Here is a 19,675-nt window from a genome sequence, read left to right as displayed (position 1 = left end):
TTCCTTTCTGGCTGAGCAGATGCTGCAAGACATTCTAAAAGTGATTATGAGGAGCGAAAGACACAAGGGTGACATAACATGGCAGAAAGAGAGCTCCAAGATTTTCTGACGCTGCACTGGAGACCTTGGTGCAGGAGGTGGAGAAAAGTGAAATGTCATCTATCCATAGAGGGTAGGAGGCCCTCCAGACAAATTTTGAAAAGGCAGTGGGACCAGATAGCCGTGGTGGTCAATACCAGGAGTCTAGCCCCGAGGATCGGGATGCAGTGCTGCAAGAAGTTCAATGACCTCATTAATGGTCAAGATCAATGAATGCATCTTCAAATGCCATAGCCTACCAGCAGCATCACTAGCCTCACACACTGCTCAGTGTATCATACCCACATCCCTCATCTACCAATATTCTCCATCAATCAGAACTTATACCTAATTTTCATAGCTTCACCTCACCCTCACACACCTAGGGCTGGATTTTATGCACCCACCACTGGGAATGGCAGTCAGCGTGCGGGCCGCATGCCGCCATGCTGCTGCGAGGCTGTGTGCGGCGACTAGTTTAAATGTGCACATCAGCTCACCTCCCCGCCCCCCCCCCCACCCCCAATCACATGGAGGGGGTGGGCTGTCCAATGCCGGCAATGGCGTCAGCTGATTTGTGAGCAAGTGCTGGCACCATCTTTAAAAGGCAGCCAGCCCTGCATGAAAGCTGTTCGAACTTTTCGCTGGTGCTGCTGGAGCAGAGCTGCCAGGAATGTCTGCAGTACAGCACCATCTCTGAAGCAGCACCCCCCGGAAGCCCATATGCGAATGACAGATATGCGAGGAAGGGTGGCCCCACAGTTTAGCAATGCCTCCCTGCTGACTCTCCTCCAGGCTGTAAGGGAAAGGCGGAAGGTCTTTTTTCCCGGCGATGGTAAGAAGAGGTTCTCCCACCTGCCCAAGCCAGCCTGGATGGAGATTGCAGAGGAGGTAAGCTGCCATGGGATCATCCGACAAGACTGGGTCCAGTGTAGGAAAATGGTCAACGATCTCATGCATTCGGCAAAGGTAAGTGTCACATTGCAGAATGTCTCTGTTTGACCTGGGTGTCCCCACAAGGTATGGCACATGGGTGCTACTGCCATGTCAAAGACAGGGATGTTGGGCGGGGAGGATTGATGCCACATGTGCGAATCAACTCACCCTCGTTTACACCTCAGAGCATGTCATATCCATGACAGGGTGAGTCTGTATACCAGACTAAGCTTCCCCACCTGTTGTTGAAGCGCCGATATTGTGACAAGAAACCTGTTGATGTTTGGCAATGTTCAATATCTGCATCTTTGCTCTTCCAGGTGAAGAGGGTCCACAATAGTTGGGAGGCGTGCAGGACCGGTGGTGGGGTGCCAGACCTGAGGCTGCTTACCCAAGCCAAGGAAGAGGCACTGCAGCCAGCTGGCAGCCAGGGAGCACATGCCATTTCAAATGTGGAGCTTGGGGTCCTGGATGAACAGATTGATTTTTGACAAACACAATGATTCCTTAAAACATTTCATATTTGGAGACTATGCTGTCATCATTGTGACATTTTTACCATAAAAACTAAATGTTTGCTCTTCACATTGTATCTTGCAGGGCGACACTCTGAGTTGGCATTGGAGTCCTTGGAGAGTTCCAGCACCTCTGAGGAAGAGACAATCTCCGAGGAAGCAGCATCCTGCACCTTCCACTAGTGCAGATACACTCACCTCCGTGGGTAATCGATCGGTATTAGATTCTGGGTCACAAGCTGGAGAGAGCACCACACGCGCCCGAGCAGCTGGCTGAGGCTGAGACAGACAACGTGTCTGACAGTCAAAGGACTGTGGGTGGCCAGGCCCATGCTGAGCCCCAGGCTGATGATGAGCCTCTGGTGTCGGCAGCACAGGGCATGCTGGAGTTGGTTGGAGAGTTAAGGCAACATCTGGCAGGGATGCCAAAGGCCAAGCGCAGTCTTGAGTGGACAGTGTTGGAGTCCATCCAGGCCAGGACAGGTGCCATGCCCTAGGCATGTGAGCGCATGGCTTCATCCATGGAGAGGTTGGCAACCCTCATGGAGAGCCAGATTCCACTGATTCGCACAGACCTGCAAACCCTCGCCTCGGGCATGAGCTTGACATAGCAGTGACAAGGCGAGAGAGGGACCAGGGGCCTGGAGATTGTTTCTGCTCCTGGTCCTTCTCGGGAGAGCAGAAAGGTTCTTACGAGCCTTGAGAGGGAGGAGGCGAGCCTGCACTCCACATCTGGTGTCCCCACTTTGGGTGACTCCAATGTGGACACCAGTTCCTCAGCCCCTCCGCCAGTGAGTCCAGCTCCAGCAGCCATGATGTCTGAGGCCAGCCCTGCACTGGTGCAGGAGGCCCTCAGGCAGCCAGGGCCCTCCAGACCTCAGGCGCAAAGAGGACGACCGCCAATTTCATCCCAGGCCAAGGGGCGTCCTGCTCAGCAGCCTGCCTCCAGTCCAGCTGCTGGCACAGAGGTCAAACCGCGAAGGATACATCTTGACACATATGGGTTTTCACGGGTGAGACGCCTATGTCACAATGGATGTCAGTAAATGTGCTTTTCTAACAAGTGTAGCCTTTCCTGTGTGAATGACGCATGCCACCATGTACCGATCATGTGTCCTCCCATTACATCAGTAGCTTGACAGTACTGCCAATGTAAGGAGTAACATCATTGCCATTCCAATATCAATGATGTGGCACTGCACAGATGCACGGACAGTCACATGGACAATAGCTCAGCCAGCTGCTGGCAGTCATGCTGGAGAGACAGATGTCACACGTGCAGAAGACTTCAGACGAGATGAAGAACAGTGGTGTGTGATGTGAGGAGCATATGTTACACTTCAGGGATTGAAGAAGCTCTCACCGATCAGGCGTTGTCTGGCATCCCTTACTCACCATGACTGCCCTCCATCAATGCTCTCCATGCTCCCATGAGTGGCTGCTGCTGGATGCCCTGAGTCGTCATCGTCTGTGCTCCCGTCTCCTCATCATACTGCAAGGCCTCCCCCGCTCTGTACTGCAATGTTGTGCAGCATACAACAATGCACCCAACCCTGTCTGATGCATACTGTAGGGCACTACCCGATCTATCCAGGCAGCAGAAGCGCATCTTCAGCATGCCAATGGCCTGCTCGATCGTAGCTCGGGTGGAGCCGAGGCAGGCTGGGGTTTCTCATCGGTGTTAGAAGCCATGTCAGCAGGAAGTAGCCCTTGTCCCCAACAATCCACCCCTGAATCTGAACCAGTGGAGTGAACAGCAGCAGCAGCTGGGACTGGCGCAGGATGAAGGAGTCATGGCAGCTGCCTGGAAAGCGGGCACACACTTGCAGGAAGCACTTCCTGTGGTCGCATACCAGCTGCACGTTGAGCGAGTAAAAGCCCCTTCTGTTGAGGTATGCGGCTGGTTGTTCCGTTGGATGGCCACATGCGTGCAGTCGATGAATCCTTGCACCTGTGGGAATCCTGCAATGGCCCCAAATCCAATGACCCTCTCGGCCTGACTCTCAGGGTCTGTCCTGAAGTCACCGGCCCTCCTGTACAAGGCATTGGTGACCTCCCTGATACAGTGGTGTACTGCTGACTGTGAAACTCCACACAAGTCACTGGTGGATCCCGGGAATAATGCAGAGGTGTAGAAGTTTAGAGCTACTGTCACTTTGAGGGTCACAGGCATAGGGTGACCACCAAAGCCCAGTAGCTGGTCATTGTTCAGCAGTGCATAGAGATGTGTCACCGCATCCCTGGACATCCACAGTCGTCTCTGACACTGGCACTCTGACATCTGCAGGTACGTCATCCGGGTCCTATCGACCCACTGGCGTCTCTGGGCTCGAATGTGCCTTGATGGCTGCTGCTGCTCACGTCTGGGAGCTTCCACATGGGCTGCGCCTGCCTCTTGGCTCCACCTCCGGCAGGTATGCCTCTTCACGACAAGAGGATCCAGAAAGGCAGGGTGGACCAGCCCCATCTCTATGCTGGAGGTCAACTCGGTTCCTTCACAAGGTCAATGGCTTCTATATGGTCAGACAGTGATGTGAATTGGTGCTTCAGCTGCATTCCAACATTACATGTATGATATGGCATGACATTGCCCATCTTAGCTTTAAACAAGAGCGGGGCAGCCTGACCACCGTCATTTCATTTCAGTTGCCTGGATTGGACCACCGGCAACATGAGCTTACAACGTTTAACATTTGTGCCCTCCACCCCACGTAAAGGACTCATCAACTTCCAATGTCCACCTGCACCCCCTCACCCCCCACACACACGCACACTGTTGCCCGACTGCAGGGTCAGCTCCCTTCCCCCACCCCCCCACAAATGTTCACGGGCACAGAGTGGCCTCCTTTACTGAACAAGGATACGGGGTACCCCCGTTCATGAATGCAGAGTTGCGACCCTCATCACAACAGCTACCCACCCACCTTCACAGGCTCTGAGAAGTGACACCTTGGTGACGCTGGTTTTTCTCTGACTTGAAAGTGAAGACACGTGACTGCCGCACGTCCAGCTGAAGATCCTAAACTGAAGCTGAATCGCACCGGGATGAATATTAATGTATGTGAAGAGGCAATTTAAATATTTAAAGTTGGGTCCTGACACTGAGCAGTGGAGGGGCCACCACGGAGCCTCGCCGTCACTGGGAAGATTGAGCCCAGCCATCCTGGCATTGGGCTCCATGACAAGACGCTGCCAGAATGATCTTCTGGCACCCCCCACCCAACCACCGCCATGGAGCCTGAAGTTGGGAGCTTTGTAAAATCCCAGCCCTAAATCTGGTGCAAGCCTCATGCCCACATCTCACAGGGTGCACATTCTGCTAGTTATTCAACCACAAGGGCCATATCACACAAACACATTGCACCACACCCACTGATACACTTCCCTCTCTCTTCGAGGACAAGATGGCATATAACCAGAGACAGCAGCACCTAACCAGAGGGGGATGGCTGCATGCCCTCATCCCCATGGAGGAGATAGTGATCACCATCATTGGAGCAGCCATGATTGAGAACGTGGCTCACTGCAGTGCTGAAATCATCAAAGATGATGGTATTCTCTTACGTAATCCTTCTCACATCCAATTTCCCCCTCATCCCACAATCTCTTCAGATTTACAAGCTGCAGATGGTGTAAGTATGTACCTCTTACTTTCATCCCCTCCTTTCATCACAACCCTACTCTTGTCATTTTTTCCTTTCAGATGCCCAAGAACTGCAACTTGACTAAGCAGTGGTGGAAGAGCAAGAGATGGAAGAGGAGGAAGACAGTGATGAAGAAATATTGTTACTCTCACACTATCAGCCACCAGCTCAGATACTGTGTACTTTAGAGGATACTGGCCGAAAGGGTAGTGTAGGTACCAGCTCACCGGACAGTGAGGTCACACACAGGTTCTGCTGCAGAGAACTCAGACGAGAGCTTTGATGGGGTGACATACAGAAGAAAGCTAAATGTGTATGGACAATGAAATGCTTGGTGTATTGATAGGCCTGCAAGAATGCCTGCAGTCAATATCAAGGACCATGCAAGAACCCAGCACCAATCTGGCACAGGGCTTCACAGAGCTTGGAGCCCATCTTTTCCATACAGTCATAGAGATCCCCATAGCCCTGAAAGTTTATGTCCTTCAAGGGCCCATCCAATTTCCTTTTGAAATCATTGATTGTCTCTGCTTTCACCACCCTTGCGTACAGCAAGTTCCACAGGCTTGTATGTTGGTCTTCATAGCGAGAGGATTCGAGTACACAAGCAGGGATGTCTTGCTGCAATTATACAGGGCCTTGGTGAGGGCACACCTAGAATATTGTGTGCAGTTTTGGTCTCCTTATCTGAGGAAGGATGTTCTTGCTATCGAGAGAGTGCAGTGAAGGTTGGCCAGACTGATTCCTGAGATGGCGGGACTGACGTATTGGGAGAGATTGAGTCGGTTAGGATTATATTCGCTGGAGTTCAGAAGAGTGAGGGGGCGTGGTCTCATAGAAACCTATAAAATTCTAACAGGACTTGACAGGGCAGATGCAGGAAGGATATTCCCGATGGTGGGGGAGTCCAGAACCAGGGGTCATAGTCTAAGGATACGGGGTAAACCTTTCAGGACTGAGATGAGGAGAAATTTCTTCACCGAGAGAGTCATGCGCCTGTGGAATTTGCTGCCACAGAAAGCAGTTGAGGCCAAAACATTGTATGTTTTCAAGAAGGAGTTAGATATAACTCTTGGGGCGAAAGGGATCAAAGGATATGGGGAGAAAGCAGGAACAGGCTGCTGAGCTGGATGATCAGCCATGATCATAATGAATGGCAGAGCAGGGTTGAAGAGCCAAATGGCCTACTCCTGCTCCTATTTTCTATGTTTCTATGTACAAGATTATGACAGGCTTAAATAAGATAGACAAGGAAAAACTGTTCCGATTAACCAATGGTACAAAGACTAGGGGACGCCGATTGAAAGTTTTGAGCAAGAGATACTGCATCTGCCATGCATTAGCCCACTCACTCAACTTGTCCAAATCACCCTGAAGCCTCTCTACATCCTCCTCACAACTCACCCTCCCACCCAGTTTTGTGTCATCTGCAAATTTGGAGATATTACATTTAGTTCCCTCATCTAAATCATTAATATATATTGTGAATAGCTGGGGTCCTAGCACCGATCCCTGCGGTACCCCACTGGTCACTGCCTGACATTCCTACTCTTTGTTTCCTGTCTGCCAACCAATTTTCTATCCGTCGCAATCCCATGCACTTTAATTTTACACGCTAATCTCTTATATGGGACTTTTTCAAAAGCCTTCTGAAAGTCCAAATAAACCACAGCCACTGGCTCCCCCTCATCAACTCTACTAGTTACATCCTCGAAGAATTCTAGTAGATTTGTCAAGCATGATTTCCCTTTTGTAAATCCATGCTGACTCTGTCTGATTCTACCACTGTTCTCCAAGGGCTCTGCTATAATATCTTTGATAATGGACTCTAGAATTTTCCCCACTACCGACGTCAGGCTGACTGGTCTATAATTCCCTGTTTTCTCCCTACCTCCCTTTTTAAATAGTGGGGTTACATTAGCTACCCTCCAATCTGTAGGAACTGTTCCAGAGTCTATAGAATCTTGAAAGATGACACCAATGCATCCACTATTTCTAGGGCCACTTCCTTAAGTACTCTGGGATGCAGACCATCAGGCCCTGGGGATTTATCGGCCTTCAATCCCATCAATTTCCCCAACACCATTTCACTACTAATACTGATTTCCTTCAGTTCCCCTCTCTCACTAAACCCTGTGTTCCCCAACATTTCTGGTATGTTATTTGTGTCCTCCTTTGTGAAGACAGAACCAAAGTATGCATTTAGTTGGTCAGCCATTTCTTTGTTCCCCATAATAAATTCCCCTGTTTCTGACTGTAAGGGACCTACATTTGTCTTCACCAATCTTTTTCTCTTCACATACCTATAGAAACCTTTACAGTCAGTTTTTATGTTCCCGACAAGCTTACTCTCGTACTCTATTTTCCCCTTCTCAATCAATTCCTTGGTCCTCCTTTGCTGAATTCTAAACTGCTCCCAATCCTCAGGTCTGTTGTTTTTTCTGGCGAATTTGTATACCTCTTCCTTGGATCTAATGCTATCTCTAATTTCCATTGTAAGCCGTGGTTTGGCTACCTTTCCCGTTTTACTTTTGCGCCAGACAGGAATAAACATGGTTGCAGTTCATCCATGCACTCTTTGAATGTTTGCCATTGCCAATCCACCATCATCCCTTTAAGTAACGTTTCCCAATCGATCATAGCCAACTCGCGCCTCATACCTTCGTAGTTTCCTTTATTAAGATTCAGGACCCTTGTCTCAGAATCGACTACATCACTCTCCATCTTGATGAAGAATTCTATCATACTATGGTTGCTCGTCCCCAAGAGGTCTTGCACAACTAGATTGTCAATTATTCCTCTCTCATTACACAATACCCAATCTAGGATGGTCTGTTCTCTAGTTGGTTCCTCAACGTATTAGTCAGAAAACCATCCCGTATACACTCGATGAATTCCTCCTCTACGGTATTGTGACTAATTTGATTTGCCCAATCTATATGCAGATTAAAGTCATCCATAATTACAGATATAAAAGCAAAATACTGCGGATGCTGGAAATCTGAAACAAAAACAAGAAATGCTGGAATCACTCAGCAGGTCTGGCAGCATCTGTGGAAAGAGAAGCAGAGTTAACGTTTCGGGTCAGTGACCCTTCTTCAGATGTTCCTTTATTGCATGCATCTCTAATTTCCTGTTTAATGCCATTCCCAACATCACCACTACAGTTTGGGGGTCTATATACAACCCCCACTAACTTTTTTGCCCCAATGTTTTTCCCAGCTCTACCCATACAGATTCCACATCATCAGAGTTAATATCCTTCCTCACTATTGCGTTACTTTCCACTTTAACCAGCAATGCAACTCCACCGCCTTCTACTTTTTGTCTGTCCTTCCTAAATACTGAATATCCCTGGATGTTCATTTCTCATCCCTGGTCACCCTGCAGCCATGTCTCCGTAATCCCGACTATATCATACCCGTTTACATCTATTTGCGCTATTAATTCATCCACTTTATTGCGAATGCTACGCGTATTAAGGCACAAAGTCTTAAGGCTTGTCTTTTTAACATTACCTGTCCCCTTCCCACTATTTTGCACTGTGGCCCTGTTTGATTCTGGCCCTTGATTTCTCTGCCTATAACTTTTCTTATTCCCCTTACTGTCTTTTGTTTTTGTCCTTGATCCCCAACACCCCCCCACCCCCAACTCCTTGCAAATGTTCCCATCCCCCTGCCATTTTAGTTTATACCCTCCCCAACCACTCTAACAAATACTCCCCCTCGGACATCAGTCCCGGTCCTGCCCAGGTGTAACCCATTCAGTTTGTACTTGTCCCATCTCCCCCAGAACCGGTCCCAACGTACCAGGAATCTAAAACCCTCCCCCTCACACCATCTCTTCAGCCACGTATTCATCCGATATATCCTGCTATTTCTACTCTGACGAGCACGTGGCACTGGTAGTAATCCTGAGATCACTACCTTTGAGGTCTCACTTTTCAACTTACTTCCTAACTCCCTCTATTCTGCTTTTAGGACCTCATCCCTTTTTTTACCTACGCGTTTGTGCCAATGTGTACCACGACCACTGACTGTTTACCCTCCCCCTTCAGAATGTCCTGGAACCGCTCTGAGACATCCAGGGAGGCAACATACCATCCTGGAGTCTCATTTGTGGCCACAGAAACACCTATCTATTCCCCTTACAATTGAATCCCCTATAACTATTGCATTCCCACACTTTTTGCTTCTCCCCTGTGCAGCAGACCCAACTGTGGTGCAACGAATTGGGCTGTTGCTGCTTTCCCCTGAGAGGCCATTCCCCCCAACAGTATCCAAAGCAGTATATCTGTTTTGCAGGAGAATAGCCACAGGAAATTCCTGCACTGCCTGCCTAGTCCTCGTCCTCTTGATCTGCCTGGTGGTCACCCATTCCCTTCCTGCCTGTGGAGTCTGAGCCTGTGGTGTGACTACCTCTCTATACGTGCTATCCATGATACTCTCCACCTCGCGTACACCTCTATCAAATCTTCCCTCAATCTCTTTTGCTCCAAGGAAAACCCCAGCTTTCCAATCTAGCTTTGTAACTAAAATCCCTCATCCCGGAAAATCTCCTCTGCACCCTCACAAGGAACCTCACTTTCTTCCTAAAGTCTGGTAACCATAACTGGATGCAATACTCCAGTTGGGGCCTAACCAGAGTTTTATAAACATTCAGCATAACTTCCCTGCTTTTGTACTCAATGCCTCTATTTATGAAGCCCAAGATCCCATATGCTTTGCTAACCACTCTCTCAATATGTCCTGCCACCTTCAAAGATTGATGCACATAGAGACAACATCCACCGCATTCCCTTCATCAGCCATCTCTTTTATTTCATCAAAAAATTCAATTAGATTAATCAAGCATGATCTGCCTTTTACAAATCTTCTGCTGGCTATTCTTAGTTAACTCAAACCTCTCCAAATACCTGTTGCTTTTTCCCCCTGATTATTGTTTCTACGCAGTGGTTTGCACCGCAGCCTCACAGCTCCAGCGACCTGAGTTCAATTCTGGGTACTGCCTGTGTGGAGTTTGCAAGTTCTCCCTGTGACCGCGTGGGTTTCCGTCGGGTGCTCCGGTTTCCTCCCACAGCCAAAGACTTGCAGGTTGATAGGTAAATTGGCCATTATAAATTGCCCCTAGTGCAGGTAGGTGGTAGGGGAATATAGGGAAGGTGGGGATGTGGTAGGAATATGGGATTAGTGTAGGATTAGTATAAATGGGTGGTTGATGGTCGGCACAGACTTGGTGGGCCGAAGGGCCTGTTTCAGTGCTGTATCTCTAAATAAATAAATAAATAAACTGGCCTGTAGTTGCTAGGACTTGTCTTTACACCCTTTCGTGAATCATGGTCGTCTTTTCCACTCGCCAATCCTCTGGCACCTCACCCATATCTAGGGAAAATTGGAAGATTATGGCAAGCCTTTCCGCTATCTTCAGCCCTGCTTCCATTAGCAACCTGGGATGCACACCATCCAGACTAGGTGATTTATCTACCCTAAGAATAGCCAGCCTTTCCAGTACCTCCTCCCCTTCAATTTTTACCCTATCCTTTGCCTCTACTCTCTCCACTTCTACCAATATTTTGTCAGATCGCCCTTCTTTAGTAAACAACTATACAAAGTAATCATTAGCCTTGCCATGTGCCTCTCAGCATATATTACCGACTTTGTCCTTAATAGGCCCCACTCCACCTCTTACTACCCACTTACTGTTTACATGCTGGTAGAAGAATTTTGGATTCCCTTTTATGTTGACTACCATTCAATTCTCATATTCTCTCTTTGCCAGTCTTATTTTCCTCTTCATCTCCCCTCTCAACTTATTGTGTATGACCTGAATCACCTGACACGCACATAGACACTCTTTTGCTATTTCATCATAATTTCTATCTCCCTCATCATCCAAGGAGCCCTGTTGTTGGATCCCCTACCTTTCACCCTTGTTGGAATGTACCTGAAGCATCTCTTCCTTAAAGATAATCCATTGTTCCGATATAGTTTTTCCTGTCAGTCTTTGGTTTTCAGCATGGAGGTAGTGTCCAACTCCATTAGCACACTTGCAGACCTAACCATGATGCAGCATCTGATGGCCAACATCTCAGCTGCCATTGCAGCACAAGTAGAAGCTATTCAAAGTCTGGGTACTAGAGTCTCAGTTTGCTACCATACAAGCTCAGACTGCTCTCCTGCAATCTCAGATTGCTACCACACATGCTCAGACTTCTGCCATCATAACTGTGAATACGAGGGTTCAAATTGGCTTCAGGGTGTCACAGCAGTCCAGCAATCTGTCCTCTAACACATGACTGGGATCGCTGAGGCACCACCCCAGGGGAGTGACATTGGCACCCTGGGGCATAAACCTGCTGTCGTCACTCAGGCTAACAGCATTCATCCTCCCACCACTGCTACTCCACTAGTGCCCTTGCTGTTGTCTATCAGCCAGCCATCCCAGACTGCTGCTGCCCATGTCTAAAGCTGGGCCTTCTAGGGCCAGAGCTGCTCAAGGTCAACCTGCAAAGCCATCTTCCACCAGCCATTCTGCAGGGGTAGCACTGTATAGGAGCACTAGGACAGGAAGACGCACCTGCAAGACAGGCACTAAGGGAATGCACAAGGTTGATTAGTTGACTTTTATATGGAACATGTTTTTTGGATAAAGTTGGTATGGAATGTTTTTAGTGACTTATTTTTCACATTGTTAGCCAAGAGAAAGCTGTAATGGTCTGTAATAGGGATGTTAAGATGTGGAACTGTTGTATAATGGTGATTAGGAGCTGCGTTTAATGGCATCACAGTTAGATGAGTCAGTCATGGACAGCCTAGCCAAGAAAGGGCTGTGTTTGTTGCTGCCTCAGCCTCCTCCTCCTTTTTTTCCTCCTCCTCCTGCTCAACTGGTCACTTGTATAGCTGGTGGCAAAGGCTGTGCCTCATGCAGCAGACCACCACTAATCTTGACACATGCTCTGCCGAGTACTGCTGGGTTCCTCCAGAATGGTACAGGCAGCGGAAGCATTGTTTGAGCATACCAGTGGTCTGCTGTATCATGTTCATTGTTTGCATGCTGCCCATGTGTGCATGGGTTACGCAGCGGAGTCATGTTGTCAAAGGATAGTCCTTGTCACCCTGCAGTCACCCTTTAGCTTGTCATGGTGGCTCAAATGCATCTGGCACAGCAGACTGCCACAGAATGAAGGCATCATGACTGCTGCCAGGCGGCAGGCAGGCTCTCCATGATGTCAGCCCAATCAGAGGGACAGCAGCTCTGGAGCCTCAGCAGTGCCACCAGCAGAGGCACCCTCAAGAAGGTAATTTACATTTTTAAAATTAGGTAGGTGAGATGGGTAGGCCCCGCCAGTCAGCACGAAAACCCCTCCAAAAGCAGCTGCTGGCTGCCCCCTCCTTGGCCATGGAACCTCCGGCTTTAATGCCCCCTCCCCTCCCCAATACTGGAAAGGCACTGGGAGGCCGTCTCCATGCAGCTGGCAGCCTCCCCACAGGGCAGGGTGTGTGGGGGGTGCGCTTCACCACTGGAAAACTGCTGGCAGCCTGGGAAAATGGCCCTTTATGGGCCTTTAATTATTCAAATTGGCTGCCTGCCTCCATTCAGTAGGCAGGCATTCTGACACCCAGCCGTCGCTGCAAATCATCCCCAATGGCATGACATCATCAGTGAGCTGTCCCAATGCAGCTCCCCGGCATTTTATAAGCCTCCCGCCTCCCAGCCAATTGCCCAGGGCGAGTAAAATCCTAGCTATTGTTCCTTGCTGAGGTTGAGGTAGGGAATTTCTCGCTGAACACCCTGTGTGGATATGGTCTCCTGCTGAGAGCCCTTCTCCCCCTACACCTCCTTCTCCCTCCTCCAGAATCTTGTCCTTTACAGTGTCGCTTCTGCTTATTCTCCTTGCCATGCTTTGGTCCAAGGGGAATGCATACTACTGCACCATGTCTGCAAGCAAGTAGCTTGCGCAGAAGCCTTGAAGGCAGGACAAAGTCCTACAGCATATGTCACATCACTCCCTGTGGACTTCAGCAACTTTAAGTAACTCTGGCAACCACCAAACGCTTCTACAATCACACCAAAAGCCAGTAGAAAACAATCAGCTCCTAACTTGATGCCTTTAAATCATGCTAGTGCAGGGTGGGGTGGGGGGGTGGGGGGGGTGGTGGTGCAGGGGGGCATTTTTCTTGCTGCTGAATCAATGTTCAGCTATACGAGGTTAAGAGACAATGTTAGCTGGAGCGTTGAGCTCCAAACTGGCAGCGCTAGCATCGAATCAGTGTTAGTCGCTGATTGACATCATGATCTTCCTACTCTTCATACAGGTGGACACTTCCTGCACATGCTCACCTCAGTGGCAGCTAGCATGGCGAGCAGCAGTTGTGTGCATGCACATCGTGAATGCCATTTTGGAGGCAAAACGGCACTTGTAAAACCAAAAGACCGGGCACTGTGGAGCTGAATTTCATTGCCTTTGTATCCAATTAACATTTTAGAAAATTCCAGACAGCCTTCTCAATAATGGATTATCTTATCCAGAACCAGATGTCTATAATTCTACTGGTAGATTATCAGTTAAATGGCTGGTCTAATTTTTTTCTATTTGTTTCATGGGATGTAAGCATCACTGGCCAGGCCAGCAATTATTGCCCATCCCTAATTGCCCTTGAGAAGGTAGTGGTAAGCTGCCTTCTTGAGCCGTTGCAGTCCATCTGGTGCGGGTACACCTACAGTGCTGTTAGGGATGGAGTTGCAGGATTTTAACTCAGTGACAGTGAAGGAACTGTGATATATTTCCAAGTCAGGATGGTGTGTGTGGCTTGGAGGGGAACTTGCAGGTGGTGGTGTTCCCATGCGTCTGCTGTCCTTGTCCTTCTAGGTGGTAGAGGTCGCGGGTTTGGAAGGTGCTGTCGAAGGAGGCACGGTGAGTTGCTGCAGTGCATCTTGTAGATGGTACACACTGCTGCCACTGTGCGTCAGTGGTGGAGGGAGTGAATGTTTAAGGTGGTGGATGGGGTGGTGATCAAGTGGGTTGCTTTGTCCTGGTGGGTGTTGAGCTTCCTGACTGGAGCCACAACAGTCTGGAGAGGAGTATAATTGAAAGAATGGTGAATTATAACATCAGGGGACCAGCAACTGACATAAGGCTGGTGATGGCGGTTTCTGGATGAAGTTACTTTGTTCTAATTCCAGGGGCTCCAAAAGGCTACAGAAGGAAATATTCTGAGTTGGGGAATAGTCATGTTCATGAATTGGAAATTGAAGGTATTGTGTATTGCAGTAAAGGAACCCTTCCGGCAATTGATATCATCCAGTGTGACAAAGGTCTGAGGCAAGAAAAGAACTACAGTGGTGAGCTGTGCCTGAGCTGAAATGCTTTTTTTATATGATAGGTCTGTGTTTTATTTCTATTTTGTCATATATGTTGGTGCTTGTCTTTTTTTAGTCATTTTGATGCATTTTATTTTGTAGAGGTAATACTGAGGCAGAAATAAGATTTTACCATGTTAGCTGGCCTATTTGTGCTGTGTCAATACATTTGGCCAGGCAATTCATTGTGCATGTAAATTGTTGTCTATTAGCTTGAGGAATGGAATAGAAATGAATGGTGTGTATTCCATTTTGCCAGCAACAGCAGTTCATGAATAGCCTTGTGGGATCTATTGTGAGTTTTAAAGGTTGTTGCAAAATGAGATTTGACAGAATGGCCCCGAAATTCAGGCACACACAGTTTTGAGCATGGGTGGGGGAGGTGGGGGGGTTCCAAGATCTATTCCCTGCACCTGAATAGTAAGACCTGAGCTCCCCATTATAATGAGGTGAACGGGAATATGGGATTGGTGTCAAGGATGGGGTCAGGCTGGGAATCGCGGGGCCAGGGATGGTGGGACTAGGGATCGGGGATCCTCAGGGCCTCAAACAGACATTAGGCCCATAATTTGCATATACAAAGGGCCTAATGCCTGTTTGAGGTATGGGTAAAAGGCAGAAATTTTTTGTCCGTACATTCCTGGTGGGTGATGTACTTTTGACTGGAATATGTGCATGCTTTCTGCCCACCATAATGGAATCTGTGACTTTTTCATGATGTATGTAGACATACATTACAAACCTGTGGCATCACACAGGAAATATCACAATCGCTTGTACAAATAATATTGTAATCCTAATTCAGAGTTTGCAAAATAAGTTCAGGTTATTTGAACTTTCTTCTTCTTCAGTGCTAAAAACTATTCTACAACAACATGCATTTATAGAGGGCCTTTAATATGGTGAAACATCCCAAGGTGCTTCACAGGACCTCTATCAGACAAAATTTGGCACCAAATATTCTAACACATGCTTCCAATTTGAAAGATGGTTCTTTGATACAGGGTTGTTGTGTGTGACTGCAAGTGACTGTGAGGGGTATAGTTTGTATTGAAAAATAGCCAACCAATCCTCATAAGAAAAATTATCATCTTGTTGGATCGGGAAAGTCATTTGAGTGGCAGAATGCCTACTGGGAGAAGTTTCACATATGTGCTTATGAAGTACAAGAAGCAAACTTGGGTCAATGCCAAGTTCATGATTACACTTCCTTCGCAGAAGTAATTTGTAGATTTCTCTTGCCATTAAACAATCTCCTCAATTAGCAAACTCTCATTATGTGGTCTTTGTAATCATCTTTCCAATGCCACTGCCAGTAACTATGCATCTTTAACAACTGCCACTGCTTTTCTTGCTCTGAAAGGCATTGGTCTAGAAATTCAATTGCCCTGTAGCCATTTTTCAGGGTTTAAACTGGCACAGTAACCCCGTATCTGAATCACCACCTGTTCAATTCGATTAACAATGCACTAACATGGCACTAACAGGAAGGAAGGATCCTTCAGTGGCTCTATTTGAAGGGATCATGCAGCTCTTACAGGTTAGTTGCAGGTTTGTCAGTTCAGACCTGTTACTTGACTCTGGAAACTCATTTTTGGCTGCCTAGAAAATACTTTTGCTGCTGTTGTGCTGTTTTTGGAGTAACAGTTTGACTGCAGTCATGAGTGGTTGGGTAGAACAGTCTTTGGGGCTGGAGGAGGAACAGGAACACTACAGGAAGGGCGTTCAGGGAGCACTCGTCCTACATGAAATTCTAAGAGGAGCAATGTCCGAGGTGCCATCACTTCATCAAGGAGGCTGTCACCAAATGACTGCATCTGCTGCAGCCAGAACTTGAGCTTCATACCAGGGCATGGGCAACATTGCCTGTGGTTGTCAAGGTCACTGAGGCCCTGAATCTTTATGCTGCAGCTTCTTTCAGGCTGTGGCAGGTGACATCAGTGACATATCACTGTTCTCAGATCACCGTTGTATCAAGCAGGTCATCAAGGCACCAGGAGGAACAGCTACATCTCTTCCCCATGGAATAGAGAGCACTGGGCTTTGTTTGTATGGCAGGCATCCCCCCAGGTGCAAGGTGCCATTGACTGCACTTACATTGCCTTATGGGCTCCCCATAATGAGCCTGGCCTCTCTATCAATTAAAAGGGACTCCACTCCCTCAACATATAGCTAGCTGGTTTGCGAATACAGGCAACGCATCATGCAGGTCTATTCCAGGTTTCCTGGTAACAGTCATGATTCATTCACCATGCACCAGTCCTCTGTGTCACCTTTGTTCCAATCAGGTTACAGTCTGGCTACTGGGAGTGGGCTATCCCTTCCAGGCACGGCTCAGAACTCCTGTCAGGAAACCAGGCACAGCTACATAGCTGGCCTTTAATGAAAGCCACTAGATCCTCATTGAACAAACAATTGGTCTGCTGAAGCAACACTTCCACTGTTTGTAATAGTACACCTCTGAGTGGATATCCGGATTTGTGTTGTCTGCTGCATGCTCCATTACATTGATTTCTTGAGGGACCTGCCCTTAACACCACCTGGGCAACAAGAAGTGTATTAGGTGCAGGAAGAGGAGAGGAGGATCATGAAGAGGAGGAAGCGCAGGAGAGGCATCAACAACCATTGCCCCTAGCTGCCACCGAAGAGCACTTCACTAAAACATTCCTCCCGTCCCCAATACACCAATAGTCCCTCAATCCTTATCACAGTCCTTACTACCACTATCCAATTGCTACTCCTTCAGTCCAGCCTTATGGATTCTGCTCTCACTTCACTACAAATATAAACACAATACCAACTCCAGAAAAAAAATCCAACAATTCAATTCCATCTGTATCTGACAGTGAACAGAAATAATCATGAATCACCCTTGTGCAAGCCCTTAGTTATGTCATATTTGATCATTTACCTTTCCTAATTCTCCCATGCAGTGTTTCCACAGTGGCTGCAACTTGGGAGTGAAAGGATGCTGATCCTTCATTGAGGAAACGCAGGGTGGGCGAACTCAAGAAGCTCTGGGCCATGAGGACCCAGCGGCAGACTGTAACGTTTCAGTCTGGGCTGGCTGGCTGGGCGGGATGAGTGGCGGTGAAGCAGGCATCTGTTGTTCCGAGAGATGACAATTGGTGCCAGTCCTATGGAGCCAAGGCCACTGTCCTGGGATTGTGCCTCAGCAGCCCTGCAGCTCTGCACAAGAACAGAGAGCAGGAGTGACGTGACACCCTGGAAGCAGCTGCCAACAGTTAATCCAAAAGCCAAGATAGCATCTGTCTGAACTTCCACGGCTGTTGTGAGAGCTGTTAGGATAGTCTCCAATGGATGGTTTCCAATTTTACTGCAGCATATAAATAATTCAAGGCATTGCAGGGCTGCTCACACCCGTTGACTGCACATCCTGTGCCATGTGCCTGGGACTCCAGGACCCTAGCCATTTCGTGGCCAATTACATGTGCAGAAAGTGCCACCAAATGAAAAAGCTCGAGCGCCAAATCTTGAAATTCAAGGAGCAGCTGGTGTCACTGAGGTGCATTCACAAGGATGAGAGATCCATGGATAGCACGTTTCAGGAGTGGTCACCCCGCAGCTTAAGAGAGCGCAGGCAGAAATAGTCATTGCCTGCCTCTTGTGTGACGCGAGTATTACTTGCGACTTATCAGCCCAGGCCTGAATATTGTCCAGGTTTTGCTGCAGGCGGGCTCAGACTGCTCTATTATCTGAGGAAAGTAAGAGACCAGTATTTTTACCTTGAAAACGCTCGTGAAGTCATCGAACTTATTTCAGTATTGCTGTCATGACCTTAGAGCTGAGCTCCTGGCATTGACCTCCTCCGCAATGTTTTCTTATTGATGACAGAGTAGTTGCTTGGAGGGCTTTGGGCCCCTCAGTGGAGGGGGAAGGGGTATGAGCCTTTCTTTCCTTCTGTCTACTACCCTGACGAAGGCCTTCAAAGCAGCCTCTGAAAACCTGAGGGTACGATCTGCAGGTCTTCCAGTTACTTTTCACTTAAACTTTTCCCTGTTGTCTGCAGCTAAAGTGCACCTCCCCTTTAAGAGATGCTGGCTGCCTTTAAGTGGCATCTGAAATGTCCAATTTCTAGCCTTGCCAAAAAGAGATGCAGCCAATGAATAGTGTCATAGGTAGGTCATAGGAACACAGGATCATAGGATTATGATCAGGCCATTTTTTTCATCAAGCCTGATCTGCTATTTTGTTACCTCTGGCAGGTCTACCTCTTTAGTCCTAACTTCTTGCCATTATTACCCTTACTTTGCAAGGAACTGTCTAACTTCCATTTAGATACCTCAATTCATTAAAGAGTCAGGATTGGCCTCAAGTTAGCAGGAGATCAATCACAGATTGCTGGGAACGTTGCTGCCAATGCACTGCCCTGCCTGTGCTAGCACACCACCACCTCTCCCACACTTCTGGCACTTAGGCAGAAATCCCTTCCTTCAATGTCCTCTTCCTCGCCCTCCCCTCCCCTCTTTGAATCAGCTAATTAAATAATTATAATAACAATCCATAATATAGTTCAGATTTTCTTCAGACCCTTTTCACCATTGCCATTTTACATGGTAAAGCTGTTTAGCCGTCACATAGAAGCTGGCAATCAACTCATTTCAAAGGTGCTAAGGTGCTGTGATTCTTTATCTGCATAGAGATTTATGCAGTTACCGGATGCTTACAAATAAATGGGAAAAAAGACTCATAAAGACAGGAAGCACCTGTTAGGAACCTAAGAACAGGACTAGGCCATTCAGCCCCTCAAGGCTGTTCCACCATTCAATGAGATCATAGTTGATCTGTATCTTAATTCCATACACCTGCCTTGGCTCCATATCCTTTTTACCCTTGTCTTGCAAAAAATCTGTCAATCTCAAATTTAAAATTATTAATTGAGGTAGAATCTATCTCTTTTTGTGGGAGAGTGCCCCACACTTCTACCATCCTTTCCTTGCAAAATCCCATAAACCTCATTCAAATTACCCCTTATCCTTTTATATTTCCAAGAATACAAGCCTCTTTTATGCAATCATTCCTCATCGTCTAACTCTTGGAGTTCTGGTAATGTTCTGGTGAATCTGTTGACATGGTAATAAGATTACAAGCCCTGTTTTTTTCTCATCCTTCCACATTTTT

Source organism: Heterodontus francisci, chromosome 8, assembly GCF_036365525.1.
Source record: "Heterodontus francisci isolate sHetFra1 chromosome 8, sHetFra1.hap1, whole genome shotgun sequence".
Lineage (NCBI taxonomy): Eukaryota > Metazoa > Chordata > Chondrichthyes > Heterodontiformes > Heterodontidae > Heterodontus > Heterodontus francisci.
The sequence above is the reverse complement of the archived record's forward strand: the minus strand, read 5'-3'. Positions refer to the sequence as shown.